The sequence below is a fragment of the Pelobates fuscus genome, chromosome 2 (genome assembly GCF_036172605.1).
Source record: "Pelobates fuscus isolate aPelFus1 chromosome 2, aPelFus1.pri, whole genome shotgun sequence".
NCBI lineage: Eukaryota > Metazoa > Chordata > Amphibia > Anura > Pelobatidae > Pelobates > Pelobates fuscus.
The window spans coordinates 350356544-350379362 of NC_086318.1; positions in this window are offsets into that span (position 1 = coordinate 350356544).

Genomic DNA, 22819 nt, shown 5'->3' on the forward strand with positions numbered 1-22819 from the left:
AAGAATGTTCTACATCCTACTAAGACAAGTGAATGTCCACCAACAAACGATGGTTTTGGTTTTTTAAAAAACAATCAAAGACTGATGGAATTTCAGAAAATGCCTTAGCTTGTTGATTGCTAATGCATATATATGTAATATTTATATTCTATTGATGTACAATAAAGAATTTGGTAACTAGTTTCCTATTTTTCTTTTAAAACACTCTTTAAATAAGCAGCTCTTGGGAGGAACCGTAGCACTATAACAATTTCACCTCACTGAATGGTTGTAGTTCCCTGATTCCCCAAACACTGTCCTTCCATTCAGTGTTAAACCATCCTCAATGATGTCCTTGGAGATGGAGAGGTGAGTAGCACTGAGGGAAAAGGGTGCGGGGAAAATGGTTGGTAAAACTTTATTTTATTAGTTTTTGTTATAAATAGGGGGAAGCGGGTATCTAGGGACGGGGCACTAAAGAGTGACAAGGGAGGGGGGGAGAAATTCCAAAGAACTTTCCCACACTGTGTAAAATGACACAGAGCACTCTAATTGGTTGGATTTCAAACCAACCAATCAGAATGCTGTAACAGGTAAATGTAGAGACTTACCTGTCAGTCTCTTCATTAACCTGTCAGAGCACTCTGATTGGTTGACTTAAACCAACCAATCAGAGCAAACTGAACCTAATTGCAGGGTGTGTGAAGGCTTTATATGGATTTAAACAATATGGATAGCTTCCCCTGGTCCTAAAACATGAAATACAAATACATACAATTGGTGGAACACTTTAGGCGGATCTTTGGTAGCTTCTGTACCAGTGTCAGCACTGGTACAGAAGCTACCAAAGATCCGCCTAAAGTGTTCCACCAATTGTATGTATTTGTATTTTGATATTTAGAGTGGTATAAGGGGTTCCTTATTGTATTGTTTCCTTTTCTCACTAAAACATGAAATGTCTAAAGAAAAAATTGGGAAACTGCCAATTCTATCAGAAACACAGACCTATAATTGTGTAGTACCCTCTGACACCACTAGATGTATATGGGTAAATATTGCATTTACAAAACGCTTTATTAAATGGAGCCAAATATTAACAGTCCCCAATGTGTTTCCTTGCTGGCTGCGACTTCCTCAGGGACTCTGTGATGTGTATCCAAAAACGCAATAAAAAACAAGCATTAATAATGCCCTTGTTTTTACAGGTTTTATGGAATACACATTACATATCCCCTGATAGAGTTGCATCCAGTAACGAAACGCGTTGGGCGGACACTTGGTACTGGTGATATTTGTTACATGCTTATATACATCGTTTTAAATTATGTAGAAATAAAGGTGTAATTGCTGTTAACATTTTTGGTGTCCTTGTGGCGAAAGCTATGAAAGTTATGAATATTTTCCTGCCTGTGATAATTACGCTAGCCCATTGTGTTCAGTAATTATATCACAGGCAGAGGGGAGGATTTTTCTGTAATGACTGGGTGTGTCAGACATTGTTGTATTGTTTTTTTTTATTCTTTATTTTTTATTTTGTTGTGCATATGGGTATACATACAGTCCCGCAGTGCCACAATAGCAATAGCGGGCGAATCGAGGCATGCAGTTTCATGACATAGGATCAAATTGCACAGTTTTGTGAGGTAAACAGAATCGTATTAGGCTTGTTATAGTATAGGTAAGGTTAAGTAGTGATGTACGGCTACAAATGGTAGTGTAACTGGCGTATACGTTCTTCAGATTAGGTTAGAGATATCTTACGATAATATGATATTATAGTAAAACAATACGATAAAATTGGTATGTTTCTCAAGTAGAGCCGGTTTCTGGTGAGCTTGTAAGCTGGCATAGGGTTGTAAATAAACCGGTAACCTGTCAGGCAACAAGAGCACCTATCGGTTGTTATGTGTGGTGCGTGTTAGGTAAATATAACTATCAGTGTAAGGCTTCAACAGGCTTAGCTGCTGGTCAAGGTTACTCCCTGCATGAGCAGGTAAGGCTAGAGATGAAATCCGCATTCCTTCATGCTCCAGAGTAGGGGGTCAAGGCCTTGAAATTAAAGGGAGTTAATACCCTTGGTTATGGCTGTGTGCAAAAAGGCAGGGTCAGCCTGTGTCTCAGCAACCGCTGGACCGCAGTGTTTAAGTTTTGTTTGCATTTATTGTGTGCGTCGTCCGCATGTGTTGTGCGCCCTTGGTTCTTTGTTCATGGTATGTTCAGTATTGCATATATTCTCTGTACCTCTATAGGTCATGGGGAAGTCCCCTCTACCTAGCCCTGCGCTTCCTGTATCTGACGGCTATCTTTGTATCCATCCTCTCGGCACTTATCGTATCATATTGAAGTGGTTATTCAGTTCGTGCCATCTGTCGTCTCCGGTCAGCTCGCTCTTTGTGATTGGTAAGGGGGAGGGTAAGGGAACTGGTTAAGGTCAGGTTGTTGTATTGTTTTGATTGGTTTGTGTCCTTTGTGTGCCAGTGTTCCATCTGGTCCAGGGAGTGTGCCTCTGGCCTGAGGAAATGTATAAATTGTGAGTGCTTGCTTCCATTAAACAGTTCTACTTCACCCTCAATTTGGAGTGCCGTCTCTTATTGGCGGAATCTGCTTGTAAGAGCTTGTTCCTGTTCTGCTACCTGAAGGAGTCTACGGTGGTTATGGTGTCTGCTGGAGTGCTTGGAGTCCTCAGGAAGCGCAAGGAGCATCCTTCAACGGAGGTACCCAGTCGGGGTGCCAGGTGATCCGTTACAGTCCTGTACAATTAACTTTCCTTTATTTCACAGAAGTATTCTCTCTACAGTCTGGGATAACTATTCCAAGATTGTGGGGAGAGTTCATATTTTATTCAAGACCCATTTTATAAGGTGATAGAAGGTCTTTGTGTTTCTCCTAGATTTACCTGTTTACCTGTTTCCCTAATTTGTCTTTAGGGATTGTCCTGTGCTTTAAGGGGATATAAACGTTGCATACTGGCTGTCAATAACTGTTATCGTTGGTGACGTAGAAGGTATGGTGTCTTTTGCAAAGGGATCAATAGAAAAGATTTAGAATTGTTATTATTGTACTAAAAAAAGTGTTAATATTTAGTATTATTGATTTCTCTGCTGCATTGCAGCTATTATCATATACACAGTTATATTTATGGTTTTAGACAATATTTGGCATGTATTTGTTCCATTACACAAACAATACCTATATGGAGAGGCTGCAAAATATAGAAGAGGAAAATAAGCAAAGAGAGAAAGTATAAAGTCATAGCGTGGCTAGTGTGGCGGTCTGTTCGCTAAACGCTCTGCTCAGATTTGGATGTGAATTTCAAATTTTAGGCCAGAATTGCCCAACTGAACTTTTACAACTTTTAAATTCACTTTGAATTCCTGATAAATAAGCACTTTATAAAATGAGAAAATTGCTTACAGCACCCCTACAGGTTCGAGCACCCCTGCAGGGGATAAAGAATGCAATACACATGTTTAAATTAACTTTCCCCGGAGAACAGGCCAAAACATGAAATCTGGAATTCTAGACAACCAACTTGATAACTGCTTTGAAAGCCTCTCTTCCCCTACCTTAGATTCAGCTGCTGTCCTGTTCCAGCCCGGTTCTTCTCAGCTCAAGCAGGCCACACGCTCCTCTTCCACTGCGAGCAGGAGGGAAAGGGGAGTGGCTGGCCTGTGGGAGCACGCGATTGGCCTTGGGAGGGAAGACAAGAATCAGACAGGAAATATATTTCCTGTCTTGCGGCTGGTCGCAGCCACAACACAAAGTGTAAGCTCCTTTTACCATGCTACCCTCACCCTGGAATTACTGTTCAAATGAATCTGCTCTTTGATCTCCATAGGAAAGTTAATATGTAAACACTATATAAGTGATAATAATGAAGAAGAAGAAAATTGAAGGTGGAAAATAAAAAGGGAGGTTTAATAAATCTAAGGAACATGACACCCATCTTTTTTTTTTTTAATTCTTTATTTTTGCAGTGCAGATCAAGAATAACATACAAGCGTGAGGTGCCCCAACGGCAATCCTCAAGAAAATGTGTAACATTTAGAACAATGGGGTGAACCTTAACGCATGCACAATTTTATATTTTTAGTCAATACTGTGAAAGCTAGAAGTGGAAGCCAAGTAATGATGTTTCAGTAGATAAGCATAAATATGGCACTTTTTCTGTAGTTTACGAGACAGATAAATAGGTAGGGTAGTGTCCTGAGTTTTATAAAAACATAAGGGAATCTTTGTTTTGTTCACCGGTAGAATGTTATCTAGTGGGCGTTGAAAGGTAACAAACTGGGCAGGTTATACTGGCCGAGATGGAACTTAGAGAAATGAATGAGCGCAATGTAAGTTTGAGGTGCCATATGCATAAACTGCCCGCTTGATAGTGTTAGGCTACCCTCTTGAGTGTGATATGCCGTGGGGCTTTAGTTTGCCACTGTAAGGCATTGCAGCCCCGTCAGATAGTACGGAGGGCTGTCTGGGTCCTGGCAGGATTTAGTGGCTTGCAATTAAGAGACATAGGGGACATGGACTGTGTGTGAGAGCCCGGCCCTACTGGCAGCATTTATATGTCTGGCAGGCCGATGAGAGATGAATGGGTAATAAGAGGTGGAATCAACCCTATTTTAATAGGGAGCATATCGAAGCGTGTCCCTTCGGCGCTGTTGTGCCTTGTCGCTACTCTATGCTTTTGCTGATATGCATGACACCCATCTTTACCCCCACCCCCCTAGATACATGAAGCCATTCACCCAGAGGCACCCCAGATGCGAGGATCACAACATAGTTAAGTAAGGTTACTGTGCTGGAAAGCACCTTCCGAAATGGAAAATTTGGAAGGTCTACAGAGCGAAATCCTCAAACCAATCGAACCATGTGTAGTTAGCGGATGTGATCTTTTTTTTAATAAGTGAAACTGTGGATCGGGCTAAAGAAAGGCATATTGCATTATCCCTTGCTGGACATTTATGGGATAGAGATGGAACCCCATGAAACAGAATGAGACCCCTTATCAGTGCAGCTTCTTCCAGTCTATGGATTATCTACACAATGTATTAAAATAGGAGTCTCATTTCAGGATAAAAGGACAACTAGCTTATGGTTTTGTATCGTTCATTCAGCAACAGAAATGTTTGGCACTATATAAACAGATCAGAAAGTATTTGTGCATTGAAGACTGAAGTTTATTGAGTTTATCCAGACTCTTAATCTGTGAACAGTAAATGCAAGATTAACTGTAAACATGTCCGTGTCTGAAAAATATCAGTGTCTTTGGCTTTGTCTAAGATAGTAACACATTATGGCACATCAAGATTCTGTAAAAATAAATAAATAGTCCTCTGAGTTCTATGACTATTTATGGAGTGAGTATGCACAATAATAATGTGGCGAAACCAACCTCGCCACTGGGCATTGGAGAAGCCTGTTTGCCTGCCTCCTGCCTGCTGACTATGGCCCCTGGGAGATTTGGCCCTTTAAATACAGTATTTGGGCATATTGAATTTTATTATGCTGCTGCTGGCCCTTTAAGAACCATCTGGGGACATACTGTGGAGTTACTGGGTGGCCACCATTTCATGTTATCAGAGGCACATGCAGGTGCGTATTAGCCGCGAGGCCAACAAGGCATTTGCCTTGGGCGGCATTTTCCAGGGGGCAGCAAAAAAAGCCGCCCCCAAATGCCCAAGGCAAATGTCTTGTTACCCTTGCGGCTAACAGACATGCTGGGCTGCCGGCGGGCTGCTGGGCGGTCGGGCGGCGCTGGTGGGCGGCTGGCGAGGGAGCACTTCCTCTGAGCTGTCTGCTCAGCTCCCTCGCGCGCCTCGGAGTGAGGCTGGGAGGCGGAGCCGGAATATGACATCATATTCCGGCTCCCAGCCTCACTCTGAGGCGCGCGAGGGAGCTGAGCAGACAGCTCAGAGGAAGTGCTCCCTCGCCAGCCGCCCGCCCGCCCACCAGTGCCGCTTGCCCAGCAGCTGCTGGACCACCAGGGAGCAAGAGACCCCCCCCAGCATTCCCAGATGTAAGGAGGCTGGGGGGGTGGGGGGGGGTGTTTAAATAAATTTAAAAAAATGTGTTAATGTGGGTGGGTGTGTGTGTCTGTTAGTGTGTGTGTCTGTTAGTGTGTGTGTGTTAGTGTGTGTGTCTGTTAGTGTGTGTCTGTCTGTTAGTGTGTGTCTGTTAGTGTGTGTCTGTTAGTGTGTGTGTGTCTGTTAGTGTGTGTCTGTTAGTGTGTGTGTTTCTGTTAGTGTGTTTGCCTGTGAGTGTGTGTGTGTGTCTGACTGTGTGTGTCTGCTAGTGTGTGTCTGTTAGTGTGTGTGTTTGCCTGTGAGTGTGTGTGTATGTTAGTGAGTGTGTGTCTGCTAGTTTGTGTCTGCTAGTGAGTGAGTGTCTGTTAGTGAGTGTGTTTGTCTGTTACTGAGTGTGAGTGTTTCTGTTAGCGAGTGTGTGTTTCTGTTAGCTAGTGTATGCGTATCTGTCAGTGAATGTGTGTGTGTGTATTTAGAATGCGGGGCGGGGGGAAAGGTTTGGGTGTTGGGGGGGGGGGGGGGGGCGCCTGAGTTTTGTCCTGCCTAGGGCAGCACAAAACCAGGATACACCACTGGGCACAAGGTGAAAACAATGGATGAAGCACATGGTGAGAACAATGGATGGTGGCCATTTTAACTCACAGACACTGTTTGGACTTTTCTACACGGTGCCATCTCGACGGTATTTGGTGCACAAAGACATCGTGCAGTAGTTTTAAACTATACAACAGGGGACACTTTATATAGTAATTATTTTTCATATAGCCTGTATATGTTCTGGGGAATCTGCATTAAACTGTATCTTCCAAACTACTAAACGGATCTGGGTGAATTTGGGATATGTGGTTCACCCAGATCCCCCGATTTTTTTCTGCAACCCCAAGTCACTGTTTAGACAACCTGGGGCCACTTTTTTGCAGCGGTTACTATCAGACTTAGTTCTTACTTTGGCATTTTTTATTGTCTCAGTCTGAAACTAAGACATAGGCATTTAAAACAGGCAATCTCTCTTTTTCTTTTCTCCCCTTTGGCTAATTAGACACTATGTTTAAATGATTAATGTCTCTACCACGGAGACTTTGTTTCACCTTTTACTGAACAGCATATAACATTGTAGCACATAGGAAATTTGACATTGCCACTTTTTCTCTCACTCATCAGACTTACTTATTACAGAGACAATATTTAAGATTTTTCTATTATTCTTTTTTCCTTTCTATACCCTCCCTGTTTTCCCTTATTTCTCTGATTTGGGTCTATTTAGTGCCCTATATATGTATGTATGTGTCCCTAGCTAGGCATTTATTTAGCTTCTTAAATTTTCAATTTAATAAATTTAATAATAATAAATTTAATAAAAGTAAATTTTTAATCACATTTTGGTCACTGGACAGCTTAGATTCTGTTTGTATGTCATTTTGTTCTATGCGTTAACCCCTAATATCCCTGTCCAGATACTTTATATACCGCTTCATCAATCTTTCTTTAACTAGCATTTCTAGGGTTTCAATACCCATTGTTCTTTGAAGCTTTACCTTACTATTATTTATCTAAATAGTGCCATCTCCGAATGACTGATCTTTTAGATAAATTATCAGATCCAAACTTGGGTCTGGAAGAAATTACCAATGTGTTTTCTATTAATCCACTGTCCCAAACCAGCGGTCTTAATAATGATATTAATCAAGCATTCTTTAATATCTAGTAATCGTACCAACAACAGATTCGGTGTTTCTGGGAATTAACTAGTTTAAAACAATACATTGAACAAAAATTGGTGCCTAGGGGATTACGTCCTGAAATACTCTTGCCTGATAAGGTACAAACTGAGGATCAACTAAATGAGTGGAATTCAATCCTACTTGACTGTTCTTTCCGCCTGATGAGATTTCTCATCAATTTGGAAACCTCCAACTTTGAAGATATTAATCAAAAGTTAACTAGTGAAATAAGCCAAATCAAAGAGTTTAAAACTGAGAATCTGTACCCACAAATGGAAACCAAATTACAACAAAATATCGATAATTTTAAACACCATCTGAAGGTGAAAAAACACACTAAATTTCAACGAGACTTCCATGATTTTAAAGAGGGACAGATTTTCAGACGAAAACAAAAAAAAACCGTAGACGTTATAATACCAATCATACCAATTCCTCAGGTGAAACCTCCTGGTCTGACACTGATACTGCCTCTAACAAACAGAGAAGCAGGTCTAGAAATATAAGCATTGACAGAAATAGAGCACCCTCTGCCAAACCAACAGCTCAAAGAAGTATTCTTAAGGAGTCGGATAAGACAGTATCCTTTCTGACTCCGGGACAGGGACAGATGGGGATACAAACAACAGAACCGTACGAGGAATTAAATCCAAATAAGATTATAAATCTTTCAGACTTCACACTACTATCTAGACACATATCCTTACTCAATAAGGGACTTTCATTTGTACCAACACCACAATGTAACACTTTTGAGTGGACAAAAGATATTAATCTATTTGGTAGAAAAATGGCTTTAAATTTGATTCACACCAAGAAAGACACCCAAACTGCAAATGACCTAGGACTGACCCTTGAGGACTTTTATCTGGCACAAAATCTAACAGACCTCTTGGAAGAACAAAATCCCAATAGGCCATTAACCGACTTGAAGCCAGAAAGTTGGTTTACTCCTAATTTACCCCTAAATACACTTTTTCAGCTAGCCCAGGACAGATTAGTAATCTTCTCTGACAGGGTAAATTGATTACTATTTAGACCTTAGCTGTCTGTACTACCCTGGGCTAATTTGTATATTGTTTGATCTCTAGGTCTGTGCAACCGATTTTTTCTGCAACCCCAAGTCACTGTTTAGACAACCTGGGGCCACTTTTTTTGCAGCGGTTACTATCAGACTTAGTTCTTACTTTGGCATTTTTTACTGTCTCAGTCTGAAACTAAGACATAGGCATTTAAAACAGGCAATCTGTCTTTTTCTTTTCTCCCCTTTGGCTAATTAGACACTATGTTTATTTTTTATTTTTTCAACTCTTTATTTAAATGTCGACTGGCACATTGCATCATATTTCTTTTGGCCTACGCAGAGGCCCAATCATTAGAATCATCTTAATAGTTGCAATACAGAAAGGAAGGGTATGTTAGTACATAGAAAATACTTCTCAATTGGCTTGCGCAGAAGCCTTTCAGACATATCTTTGTGTTGTGCCGAGTCCACATGTATTTAGATTTCGTCTCAATTCGTAGGTACATACATTCATTGAAGACTATTGTACAGTGAGACATATACAAGTAAAAAAATATCTATCAAAATAACATATAATAAAATAAGGTAATATATGTACAGTATATGACAAGAACTGTAAAACCAGTAACATTGGGTATGTCATGCTGTATATTGTATCTTCACGACTGTCGGTTATGGGGTTATGCTGGTATGTTATATGTCATATTGTTCCCAGAGTGCCCAAGTTTTTTGGAAGGAGGCAGTGGAATCGCGAACCTGTGCAGTTAGCTTGTCCATCAGGTAATTATCCCTGATTTTGGAGAGGACTAGGGAGATCGGGGGTACTTCTTGTTTTATCCAATATTGTGCTAATGCTCTACGAGCTGCCAGGTTAAGCATATTTAACAGCTTTTGGTCGTGTTTATTTAGCCCCTCCGTTGGCCGTGATAGTAGGCATGCCCACGGGTCAAGTGTTATCCTGCGTTGCATAATGCTCGAGGTTAGGTCTGTAACTTTTCCCCAGTACTCTTTAACCTTGACACAGTGCCACCACATGTGGATGTATGTGCCCTTCTCTCTACAGAGCCTCCAGCAGGTGTCTGTGGGACTTAGTTGCATATGGCATTGTTTAACAGGGGTCGTATACCACCGGAGTAGTATTTTGTAAGATTGCTCCTGGAGGGCCGTGCATACGGAAACTTTTGCATTGGCCTCCCAGATATCCTGCCAGTCCGTCCCGTGTAATGTCTCCCCTAAGTCCGTCTCCCATTTGTCTGTGTATGTCTGATTGCCCCAGGTCCCTGATTCTAGGCATATATGATTGTATAATAGCGAGATTAGTTTGGTTGGCATACGCTCTTGCAAGCAAAATTTCTCATAGAAGGTGAGCGGCTTGGCTATTGCCGTTCTGACTTCTCTGGTCTGTGCGAAGTCCCGTACCTGGAGATATCTGAAGAAGTCACTTGTTTTTAGTGGGGCCAGGGATTGTAGATGTTGGTAAGTAACTAATTGGTTGTTTGAATACAGGTGTGTGTAGCGTTGTAGACCTGTGGCCTCTATGCCCTGAAACTCTCGTGCCCTCAGTCCGGGTGGGAATGCTCTGTTGCGCAAGACCGGAGTCATTGGGGACGGTTAGTCTGTGAGTTTAAGTTTCTTTGCGACTCTGTCCCATAAGCTTAGGGAGTTAAGGATCGCCGGGCATTCTGTCCGTAGGAGTACTCTGTGTTCTCTGGGCACCCATATTAGGAATTGCGGTAGGTCTGCTCCTGTCATGAGGGATTCTATGTCCACCCACCTACGTTGATTAGTCGGGCAGTGCCAGTGAGCTATTTGAGCCAATTGTGCGGCCTTGTAGTAATGGTGCAGGTGTGGCATACCTAAACCTCCCCTCCATTTAGGGTTATACAGAGTTGCCTTGGCTATCCTGGGTCTTTTTCTTTGCCATATGAAGGCGTCTATTGCCTTTTGTGTGTCTGCTAGGTAATTTTTGGTGACCCGGATTGGGAGTGCTTGGAAGAGGAATAGTAGTCTTGGCAGTATATTCATTTTTACTGAGTGTAACCGGCCAAGCCATGTAATCGGTTTGTCTGTCCAGTTGTCTAGGTCTGTCTTAAGTCTGTTGAGCAGCGGTGTATAGTTGTGTTGGTAAAGTGCTTTGTGGTCTGCGGTTAGCCTGACGCCTAGGTATGTGAGTATGGTCGTAGACGTTTTGATGTGGTGCGTACGTCTAATGTATTGTAACTCTTGTTCGGGAATGTGAAATGGTAGTGCTATTGATTTGGTGAGATTGACTTTGTACCCGGATAACTCCCCGTAAATTTGAAGTAGTTTTTCCAGATTCGCCATTGAGGGAATCGGATCTGTCAGTGTGAGGAGGATATCGTTAGACACTATGTTTAAATGATTAATGTCTCTACCACGGAGACTTTGTTTCACCCTTTACTGAACAGCATATAACATTGTAGCACATAGGGAATTTGACATTGCCACTTTTTCTCTCACTCATCAGACTTACTTATAACAGAGACAATATTTAAGATTTTTCTATTATTCTTTTTTCCTTTCTATACCCTCCCTGTTTTCCCTTATTTCTCTGATTTGGGTCATTTAGTGCCCTATATATGTATGTGTCCCTAGCTAGGCATTTATCTAGCTTCTTACATTTTCAATTTAATAAAAGTTAATTTTTGATCACATTTTGGTCACTGGACAGCTTAGTTTCTGTTTGTATGTCATTTTGTTCTATGGGTTAACCCCTAATATCCCTGTCCAGATACTTTATATACCGCTTCATCAATCTTTCTTTAACTACTTTTATAATCCGTTACATTGGTGGCAAGCTGTGGGATGGCGTCCTAGTGCCCATTGTGTTCAGTAATCATATCACAGGCAGAGGGGAGGATTTTGTGTGGGAGTGTCTTTGTGTATTGTACGGTTTGATTGGTTGCATTTCAAAACCCTGTGGGCAGTACTATGTTTGTGGATTGTGAATAAAAGAGGCTGTATGTGCCAGTACAGTCAGTTCTGTTTGACCTGAAAACAAAGTGTCGTCTCGTTATTGGGGGAATTGGATTGTATGCTGATTGCCAGGAGTGTAAGCTGATTGTGTGCTTTTCCTGTTCAGCTGTTTACAGCATTCATATGCCTGAGAGCATTCGTATGCTTCTCCGGTTCGGTGGTTGTGGTGTTTGCTGCAGTGCTTGGAGTCCTCAGGAAGCGCTAGGAGCATCCTTCAAGGGAGGTATCCAGTCGGGGTGCCAGGTGATCCGTTACATTGGTGGTAAGCTGTGGGATGGCGTCCTAGTGCGAGGAGAAGCAGCTCAGAGACACTGGTAACGCTTGGAGTTACAAATTGAGGGCAATGCTAGTATCCGTACAGCGCCCCTGGCTACAGCAGGATGGAATTGGCTAGTTTTCGGACAGCGTTCCTTGATGAGGAGGAGGAGGCGGCCGCGGACTACAGGGATGCAGACAGAAAGGAACTCTGGTATGATGCCCTGGAAGATGCCTAGTGGCGGCGAGGTGAGAGTCTCCCCAGTGATGAGCACCGGCTGCAGAACCGTGTGGCGATGCGGATGTATCTATTGGGAGAGCAGCCCCTGGATGAGTGGGTGACAAGACTAGAGACCCTGGTATGGCGAGAGATCTGGCTAGATAACGCATACCAGGCCCTCTGGTGGCATACCGTTCGACTCACCCCCTGGACGGCCGAGCACGACTTACCAGAGGGGGATGATTTATTATGGGATGCCTTGGAGGACGACATTGATCTTGGCAGCACGGAGGGGTCTAGGTTTTGGGACATCTACGACTACCGGATGGGCATGTATGTCTGGGCTGAGGAATGCGAGGTGAGCAAAGACATGACCCACCTGGTAATAAGGGAGTGGGACCTGGAGCAGGACTACCAACACCTGCTCAGCTTCGTGCAGCCCCAACCTACCCAACAAGCAGAACCAGACCTCCTAGACTGGTCCTGGGAAGACCTGCAGGTGGAGATGGGACGGCGGTCTCTCTACCGGCCCTACAGGGATGCTGGGCAGTCGGCCCAGATCCCCAGTGGCAGTGTGAAGTGCAGGGAGTGGAGAGCATCATCTCCCCTCCCCAGCGGCAGTGTACCTTGCAGGGAGAGGAGAGTAGCGTCCTCCCTCCCCAGCGGCAGGGTGAGCTACAGGGATGCTGGGCGGTCAGCCCAGATCCCCAGTGGCAGATTGACTTGACGGAAATAGAGAGCCGTGTCTCCTTTCCCCAGCGGCAGTGTGAAGTGCAGGGAGTGGAGAGCATCGTCTCCCCTCCCCAGCGGCAGTGTACCTTGCAGGGAGAGGAGAGCAGCATCCTGAGCCGTCCTCCCTCCCAAGCGGCAGGGTGAGCTACAGGGATGCTGGGCGGTCGGCTCAGATCCCCAGTGGCAGTGTGATTTGCAGGGAATAGAGAGCAGTAACTCCTTTCCACAGCGGCAGAGTACATTACAGGGAGGAGAGACCACTGGTTTCACTCCCCAGCGGCAGAGCGCACTATTGGAAGGGGAGACAGTTGGCCCCCCTCTCTACCAGCTGAGAGAGTGTCAGGGAGAGGAGCCTGTTACCCCCTCTCCCCAGTGGCAGGAAGTGTGTAAGGGAGAGGAGTTTGTTACCCCTCTCCCCAGCGGCAGCGTAGTCCACCAAGGGGAGACACTAAGCCCCCTACCAGTGCAGATGGGACCGTGTTCTCTGCGCCCTAGCTTTTGGGAGTGGAGAGCAGCGTCCTCCCTCCCCAGCGGAAGAGTATCCTACAGGGAGCAGAGACAGTTGGTTTCTCACCCTAGTGACAGGAAAACTTATGGAAAGGGGAGACAGTCGGTCTCCCTCTTCAACAGCAGAGAGAGTGTCAGGGAGAGGAGCCTGTTAACCCCTCTTCCCAGAGGCAGTGTCCTATACTAAAAGGGGAGACAGCCTGGCTTCCCCTCCAGCAGCAGCCTCAGGGCCTGAGTGAGGAGCCTACTACGCCGTTCCCTCACCTGGGCTCCAACCAGGCTACTCCCGTGGTAGCGCTGGCACCAGGGCAGAGTACCGCTGGTCTCTGCCCAACCAGCAACCCACCGATCTAGAGTGCTAGTACTTCCCAGAGCTGAGGTGGAGCTCCTGGACCTGGACAAGCGACCCACCAATTTTTGTGGGTGGGCTGCACTACTGACTATGTTTTGTGGGTGGGTTGCTGGACTAACCAAGGCACTGACCGACAGGAGGCCAGATACCTTGTTAGTCTTTTTGGGAAAGGGGAGAAATGTGGCGAAACCAACCTCGCCACTGGGCATTGGAGAAGCCTGTTTGCCCGCCTCCTGCCTGCTGACTATGGCCCCTGGGAGATTTGGCCCTTTAAATACAGTATTTGGGCATATTGTATTTTATTATGCTGCTGCTGGCCCTTTAAGAACCATCTGGGGACATACTGTGGAGTTACTGGGTGGCCACCATTTCATGTATCAGAGGCACATGGTGAGAACAATGGATGAAGCACATGGTGAGAACAATGGATGGCGGCCATTTTAACTCACAGACACTGTTCTACACGGTGCCATCTCGCCGGTATTTGGTGCACAAAGACATCGTGCAGTAGTTTTAAACTACACAACAGGGGATACATTATACAGTAATTATTTTTCATATAGCCTGTATATGTTCTGCGGAATCTGCATTAAACTGTATCTTCCAAACTACTAAACGGATCTGGGTGAATTTTGGATATGTGGTTCACCCAGATCCCCCGGTTCCTTTTTATGGGGTTATTGCATGTTTTGGGGTCCCTGTGATATGTTTTATAATACTCAGGGCCGGCCTTAGGGGTGTGCGAGCTGTGCGGCCGCACAGGGCGCCATGTAGCAGGGGGCGCCGTGCGGCCGCAAAGCCGGCTGGGATTTAAAAAAAAATAATAATAAATTTTTTAAATTTGCAGCGGGGCGGAGCTTACCGTGCGGCGGGGCGGAGCTAAAAGCGCCGGAAAACTGCTGCAGGGGAAGCAGGAAGGAGTCCCTGCTTCCCCACCAAACAGTCACCAGGAGCTGCACTGCCTCCACAATGAACTCCACAGGTAACTGTGGGATTGTCAGGTGAGTGTGACTCTCTGCCTGTGTGTATTACTGTCTGTGTGTGTGTGTGTGTATGACTGTCTGCCTCTGTGTGTCTGTGTGTATGACTGTCTGCCTGTGTGTGTGTATGACTGTCTGCCTGTGTGTGTCTGTGTGTGTGTGTATGACTGTCTGCCTCTGTGTGTGACTGTGTGTGTCTGTGTGTATTACTGTCTGCCTCTGTGTGTGTCTGTGTGTATTACTGTCTGTGTCTGTGTGTATGACTGACTGTCTGCCTGTCTGTGTCTGTGTGTATTACTGACTGTCTGCCTGTGTGTGTCTGTGTGTGTGAGACTGTCTGCCTGTGTGTGTGTGTGTGTGTGTGTGTATATGACTGTCTGCCACTGTGTGTCTGTGTGTATTACTGACTGCCTCTGTGTGTGTGTCTGTGTGTATGACTGTCTGCCTCTGTGTGTATGACTGTCTGCCTCTGTGTGTATGACTGTCTGCCTCTGTGTGTCTGTGTGTATGACTATCTGCATGTGTGTGTGTGTGTGTGTGTATGACTGTCTGCCACTGTGTGTCTGTGTGTATTACTGTCTGCCTCTGTGTGTGTGTGTGTCTGTGTGTATGACTGCTTCTGTGTGTATGACTGCCTCTGTGTGTATGGCTGTCTGCCTCTGTGTGTATGGCTGTCTGCGTGTATGACTGTCTGCCTCTGTGTGTGTCTGTGTGTATGACTGTGTGTGTCTGTGTGTATTACTGTCTGCCTCTGTGTGTGTCTGTGTGTATTACTGTCTGTGTCTGTGTGTATGACTGACTGTCTGCCTGTGTGTGTCTGTGAGACTGTCTGCCTTTGTGTGTCTGTGTGTGTGTGTATGACTATCTGCCTGTGTGTGTGTGTGTGGATGTCTTCCTGTGTGTGTGTATGGCCGTCTGACTCTGTGTGTGTGTGTGTGTGTGTCACATACAACCAATACACGCATATCACACACTGTTAATACACCCATTACAAATATCACACATAGCATACATATCACACACAGTCATCACACCTACTATCACATACACAGACAACACAAACATTACAGCATACATGGATGACGGGGGGGGGGGGGGGGGCGCTGTGAAGATTTTTCGCACAGGGCGTCTAAATGCCTAAGGCCGGCCCTGATAATACTGTATTTCTCTGCCTGTGATAATTATATTACCCATTGTGTTCAGTAATCATATCACAGGCAGAGGGGAGGATTTTGTGTGTGAGTGTCTGTGTGTATTGTACGGATTGATTGGTTGTATTTCAAAACCCTGTGGGCAGTACTATGTTTGTGGATTGTGAATAAAAGAGGCTGTATGTGCCAGTACAGTCAGTTCTGCTTGACCTCACAACGAAGTATCGTCTCGTTATTGGGGGAATTGGATTGTATGCTGATTGCCAGGAGTGTAAGCTGATTGTATGCTTTTCCTGTTCAGCTGTTTACAGCATTCATATGCTTGAGAACATTCGTATGCTTCTCCGGTTCGGTGGTTGTGGTGTCTGCTGCAGTGCTCGGAGTCCTCAGGAAGCGCTAGGAGCATCCTTCAACGGAGGTATCCAGTTGGGGTGCCAGGTGATCCGTTACAAATAATAATATACTATTCCTTCTCATTAGTCTCCAATTGCAGAAAGGTTTGTGAAAAATCCTCAAATTTGAACAAAAAGACGAAAGAACACACCCTATTAACCTTTTCTAAAATGGGTTGACTTCTTACAATGGGGGATACTCCTGCCACCATAACCACTACAGTGTGCTGTAGTGGTTACGGTGCTTGGAGTGTTTCTTAAATGAATGACCCTTGTAAGCAGCCTAGAGAGTAGCCTGAGACCTCAAAGACAATTTTCTGTGATATAATGGGAGGGGTCTGTGAATACTTATGCAACAATATAAAGGTTACTAAATAAATTGTGTTTCTGTGTGTAGAGATCACATGATCTATTAACTGTTTTGATCCATTAAAAACTTTGTTTTTGAAAAAGAATCATGATGAATGGAATGAATGATGTAAATCAAGCAGAGATGGGCGCTAAAAACACACCAGATATTCAGGAACTTGCAACTCCAAACTAAGCAGTGGTAGACGGAAAAAATAGTAGGTTCAATGCTTAGAGTATATCAGCGTTTCCCAACTGGGGTTCCGCCCAAAAAATAGAAAATAAAATGGCCGCGGGCGGCAAGGGAGCAGTGATCTCCTTGCTCAGCTCCCTCGCGCGCACAGCAGTGATACCGGAGCCGGAATATGACGTCACTCCGGCATCACTAAGAGGTGCGCGATGGAGCTGAGCAGGGAGATCAGAGCTCCCTTACCGCCCGCCTCCACCGCTCACCTGTCAGCCAGACCTCCCGACTGCCCGCCAAGCTGCAGCCAGCCCCACTGGACCCCAGGGACTTCATGCCAGCACTCATAAACGTAGGGGGGCTGCGTGGAGTAAAATGTTAAAAAAAAATTGTATGTGCGTCTCTTAGGGAGTTTGTATGTGTTTGTCAGTGAGAGTGAATGTGTGCTGGTCAGTGAGTGTGTGAGTGTATCTGTTTGTCAGTGAGAATGCATCTGTTCTTGTCAATGAGAGTGTATATGTGTTTGTATGTGTGTCTGTAAAAGAGTATGCCTGTCTGTGAAAGAATGTGTATTTGTCAGTGAGAGTGTATGTAGTGTGTGTGTTTGTCAGTGAGAGTGTATGTGTGTCTGTCAAATAGTGTGTGTCAGTGTGTGTGTATGTGCCAGTATGTATCAATGTGTTTATATGTGCCTGTGTGTGTGTATCGGAGTGTGTCCGGGTGTATCTGTGGGTGCAAGTGTGTGTATGTCACTGTGTGTATTTCAGTGTGTGTGTGTGTATTTGTGAGTCAAGATGTGTGTGTCAGTGTGTATCTGAATGTGTGTATCTGTAGTGTATATCTGTGTGCCAGTGTGTGTTTATCTGTGTGTCAGATACATATACACACTGACACAGAGATACACACACACTGGCGCATACAAACACAGATATACACACCTTGACACACACCGGCACATACAAACACAGATACACACACCTTGACACACAGATACATACATAAACACACACACAGATACACACTGTGTGCCAAGGTGTGTGTATCTGTGTGTCAGATTCATACACACGGGCACATACAAACACAAATACACACACCTTGACACACAGATAGATAGATACATACATACATACACACACACACACAGAGATACACGCTGTGTGTTAAGGTGTGTGTATCTATCAGTGTGTGTATCTGTGTGTCAGAGTCATACACCCTGGCACATACAAACACAGACACACACACCTTGATACACAGACACATACAAACACAGATACATACACCTTGACACACAGATACACACACACAGATACACACTGTGTGCCAAGGTATATGTATCGGTGTGCCACTGCCAGTGTTTGTATCTGTGTGTCAGATTCATACACACTGGCACATACAAACACAAATACACACAGCTTGACAGATAGATAGATACATACATACACACACACACACACTGTGTGTCAAGGTGTGTGTATTGGTCAGTGTGTGTATCTGTGTGCCACTATCTGCCAGTGTGTGTATCTGTGTGTCAGAGTCATACACACTGGCACATACAAACACACCTTGATACACACCTTGATACACAGACACAATCAAACACAGATACACACTGTGTGTGTATCTTTGTGTCAGATATACAACTGGCACATACAAGCGCAGATATATACATCCTGACACACACCGGCACATAAAAAAACAACAACAAAAAACGGTGCAATTGTAAGAAACAAATTCCTGGGGGGGAAGAGGGGTGGGTTCTACGATGTTTAGACACTATGTCAAAGGGTTCCATGGGAAAAATTAATTGGGAACACCTGGAGTATAATGTAGTTTAGATAGGCTGCACAGTAATCCAATCCGGGATCTCTCTTCTCTAGTTTAGAGGAATATAGTGGAGGGGGAGGTGGGTGAAGCACCTTAAATGTCCTAAGTTGTAATATATCAAATTACAGGAATTGTAGAAGGCAGAAATCTGATAGTGTACTATGTTTTAAGCACTGGTAAATAAAGAGTAAAGGGTGCACTTACAATTTGTGGAGCTATAATGTAGCTCCTTCTTATGCACTTGAGTGGTATAGTCCCAACATGTGGATCTTACTCCAGAAACAGTTAATTGATACAATATGCAGCAGAGGGGTGCATGAAAAGGGAAGGAAAACACACACAACCATATAGTGTAGTATATTTGGCTATAGAGTACTGGCCAAATGAATTGAGAAGTATACACTCACATTTATTGGAGTCCTAAAGTGCATCCTGAAATAAAACATAGTGGTATGATCCCCACTCTGGGATACGTAGGTGGTTATTTTCCCAGTGACTAAAACATGGGGGGGAGCATTTGACTCTTGGGCTGGTCCTGCTGCTAAAGGTGGACTTCTCGGAAACTGCTATGTTTTACATTACAGAGTTAAACAGACAGGAGCACTGCAGTAAGTCCACTTCAATGAGATTATGAAGATAGTGTTCTTTAGCATGCATCTACTATTGAAGTCAGTGTCACAACTATCAGTTAGTATTTTGTGATTTTCTTTTCTCAGTGTGATTAATATTACAACCCTATTCTTTTTGTAAAGTGCACTGGAAAAAAATTGCAGATCAAAGGCCAGTAAGGTGAACTCTTTCCTTACTTAGGGTCAGATTTGGGGGGAGGGGTTGAGGTGCAAAAGCTTGGGGTAAACTAGACCAAAACTCCACACATGAATCAATTACAACAAAACAGGAAAAAAAAAATCTATTATAAAACATGACACAGCATAACCGCTTTAAGAAAAAAGGATATAGCCAATGGGGCCCCGGTGCGAATATTGATGGAGAAAGGTAAGTGCTGAAGACACATACACACACTCACGAACAGACGCATACACACTAGCTAACGGACACACACATTTACTGACAGAGACACACTCAGCGACATACATACATACTCACTGACAGACAGACACACATACACACTCACAAAACATACACTCTCACTGACAAACACACACTCACTAACAGACACACACAAACACTCAGTAACACACTCACTGACACTCACTAGCAGACACACACTCAATAACACACACGAACACACTCACTGACACTCCGTAGCAGACACACACACTTATTATTTTTCTTTATTTAATCCCCCAGCCTCCCTACCTTTGGGAGTGCTGAGGGGATTCCCTGGGGTCCAGTTGTGTTGCTGGGCGGCTGGTCACCGGGCAGGCTGATGGGCGCGTGAGGGAGCACTCTCCCCTGAGTGCTCCCTGTTCAGCTCCCTCGCGCGCCGTGTACTGATGCCGGTGGCCGGCCGCCCGGTGACACCAGGGCCAGCCTCGGGGGGCCCTGAGGTAGCCGGCTCCTGTGCCCCCCAGGGCCCCCCAGGAGAAGAGGCTGGCCACACTGGGGTGCACACCGGGTCGCAGGGCGGCTGGGCCCGGTCGCAGCTGCGACCCCTGCATGTATGCCACTGGATATAGCCGTGATGCTGTTCCAATGGAACTCCATGTCCGGCTCTGTTAGTCTTTCACCCAGTCTCCATCCTCCAAAAAAAAATCATTGATAACTTCACTTCTTCAGGTATGCATATCAATTAAACTGTTAATAGCCTCCCCCCACCCCGCTTCTGCAACTGTCATCAAAAAACACAAAAACTCTAAGCCCTCAGTGAATACTATTTTAGCAACCTACTTTTCTACCCTACTCTTACCTTTTGTGTCATACCCAACTCCTTCTAGAATGTAAGTTTATTTGAGCAGGGCCCTCAACCCAATCTGTTACTGTGCATCCAACTCGTCTGGTTACAAATACTTATGTTAGTCAATCCATTGTGCAGCGCCGTGGAATTTGTTGGCGCTTTATAAATAATAATGCCAACAAGTAAGCTGCCCTCAGTCTTTCAAATTGTAGTTATCATCTCGAAAGGAAAACAGCAGCAGTGTAACCGAGTGAACTTACAGAAGCCAAACACAGAGAGATGGATGCAGGTCTTCAGGAAGTAAGAAGTCTTTATTAACATACCGATCGGGCCTCAGATGAACTATCGTTCCAAAACAGATCTGAGAGCCAAATACATGGAGTACATTCCTTTTATAGTACTATAATTCCTCCCATTAATAGCTACGCCCACATATACCTTTAACCAATCAATGAGCAGAGTATAGACTTGTTCATCTGGTCAGACCACATGGCTCATCCCAGACAAAGGAGAAAGAAGTGTAATTTCAGTTCCTGCATTCCTGCACATGCTCAGTACATTGATGACAGTATCCTAGCTACGTGTAGCTAACTAACTGGCACAACATACACATATGCCACGTGGAAATCTCGGCCTACTAAATTTACATTTCACTGAAATCCACCACAGCAGGTCAGGAGTATCCTTAGAGTGTGTAACTACAGAAGGGAAAATTATGCGGTCAGATGTCAGTACCTACAGGATCTTGTCACGGAGAATAAGAACTTCTCGTGTGTACTGGATAACTTACTTCTTACCACAGTAGGACCATTTCCATTTTCTAAAACGGAAAGCTCCAGTCTATTTCAGATTGCTGGTGCACTGCAAATCTGGTAAAGGAGTTGGAGATGCACATGTAACTCTTTTTATTGGCGGCGGCAGGGGGGGGGGGGGGAGGAGGGGGAAAGAGGAGTTTTGTTTATCTTTTTGGGATGATGGATACTATACCCATTGTGATTATTCCAGAGTAGTGAGAGATTGAGTGCAGATTTCTGTGTATTCTTAAATCTCAACAAGGTTTGAAGTCCCTACATCTGTAAGGTTCCAGGGTACAAAGTTTTGATACATCGGTTGCTTTGAACCCTTGGAATCTAGGTGACATAGGTTGGAATGTAAGTAACATAGGTTGGCATCCTTTGTTACAATGTAATGCATGCATTCAAGTTCACTTTCACTTTTCTACACCAATGGTAGCACTAGTTGTTTGATTTACTTTTCGAAAGCACTGTTTTATTTACTTTGAAGGGAGTTCAGCTGCAGACCGTCCGCTTTTTTCTCCGTTCTCCCATGTAGGGACAGCACAGAACACCCTCGAAGGTGTCTTCTTTAGGAGCTACAGGGATATCAGCTCTCTTTATTTACAGGCTGTCTTGCTTTATTGGGGTTTTTTTTCTCCCACTATATAGCAATAAGGACAGCTCAGTACACCCTGGAAGGTGTCTTATACAGGAGTCATAGGGTTACCTCCTTAGGCTCTCTATTTAGGAGTAATTAGGTGGAGCTGCTTTTGTAAATCTCTTCTCCGTTCTCCCATATAGGGACAGAACACCCTCGAAGGTGTTTTTCTTAGGAGTTACAGGGATATTTGCTCTCTATATTTACTCTCTTTTGTGACTGGCTGTCTTGCTTCATTGGGGGTCTCTCTCTCCCACTATATAGCAATAAGGACAGCTCAGTGCACCCTGGAAGGTGTCTTATACAGGAGCCATAGGGTTACCTCCTTAGGCTCTCTATTCAGGAGTAAGTAGGTGGAGCTGCTTTTGTAATCTCTGGGGACTTACTTATTACTGCTTCTCTTTAACCCCTTAAGGACACATGACGTGTGACATGTCATGATTGCCTTTTATTCCAGACGTTTGGTCCTTAAGGGGTTAAAGCTGCAATTTACCCCCTTGTTTTTGGTCAGTGGTATTTAGCTTCTATAGTTTGATATATTGTATTTAGTCCTATTTATTACATTCCATTTTAAGTGTCCTCTCTCCTTTTTATTTACTAATAAAGTTAGTGTTATTTATATTGAGCCACTTTTTGTTGTTATTTAATTCCTTATATCATTTGATGTATTTCTAGGTCCAAAACGTACAGTGCTTTCTGGTGTTGTCACTACATATATTATTGTCCTATTAATTGTATTTAAAACCAGCTTAGAATCTCTTTCTTGTTATTGAGACTATTTCTCTTTAATACTTTAACCCGGGTACAAGCCCTCCACTGGTGGATCTGGAACCAC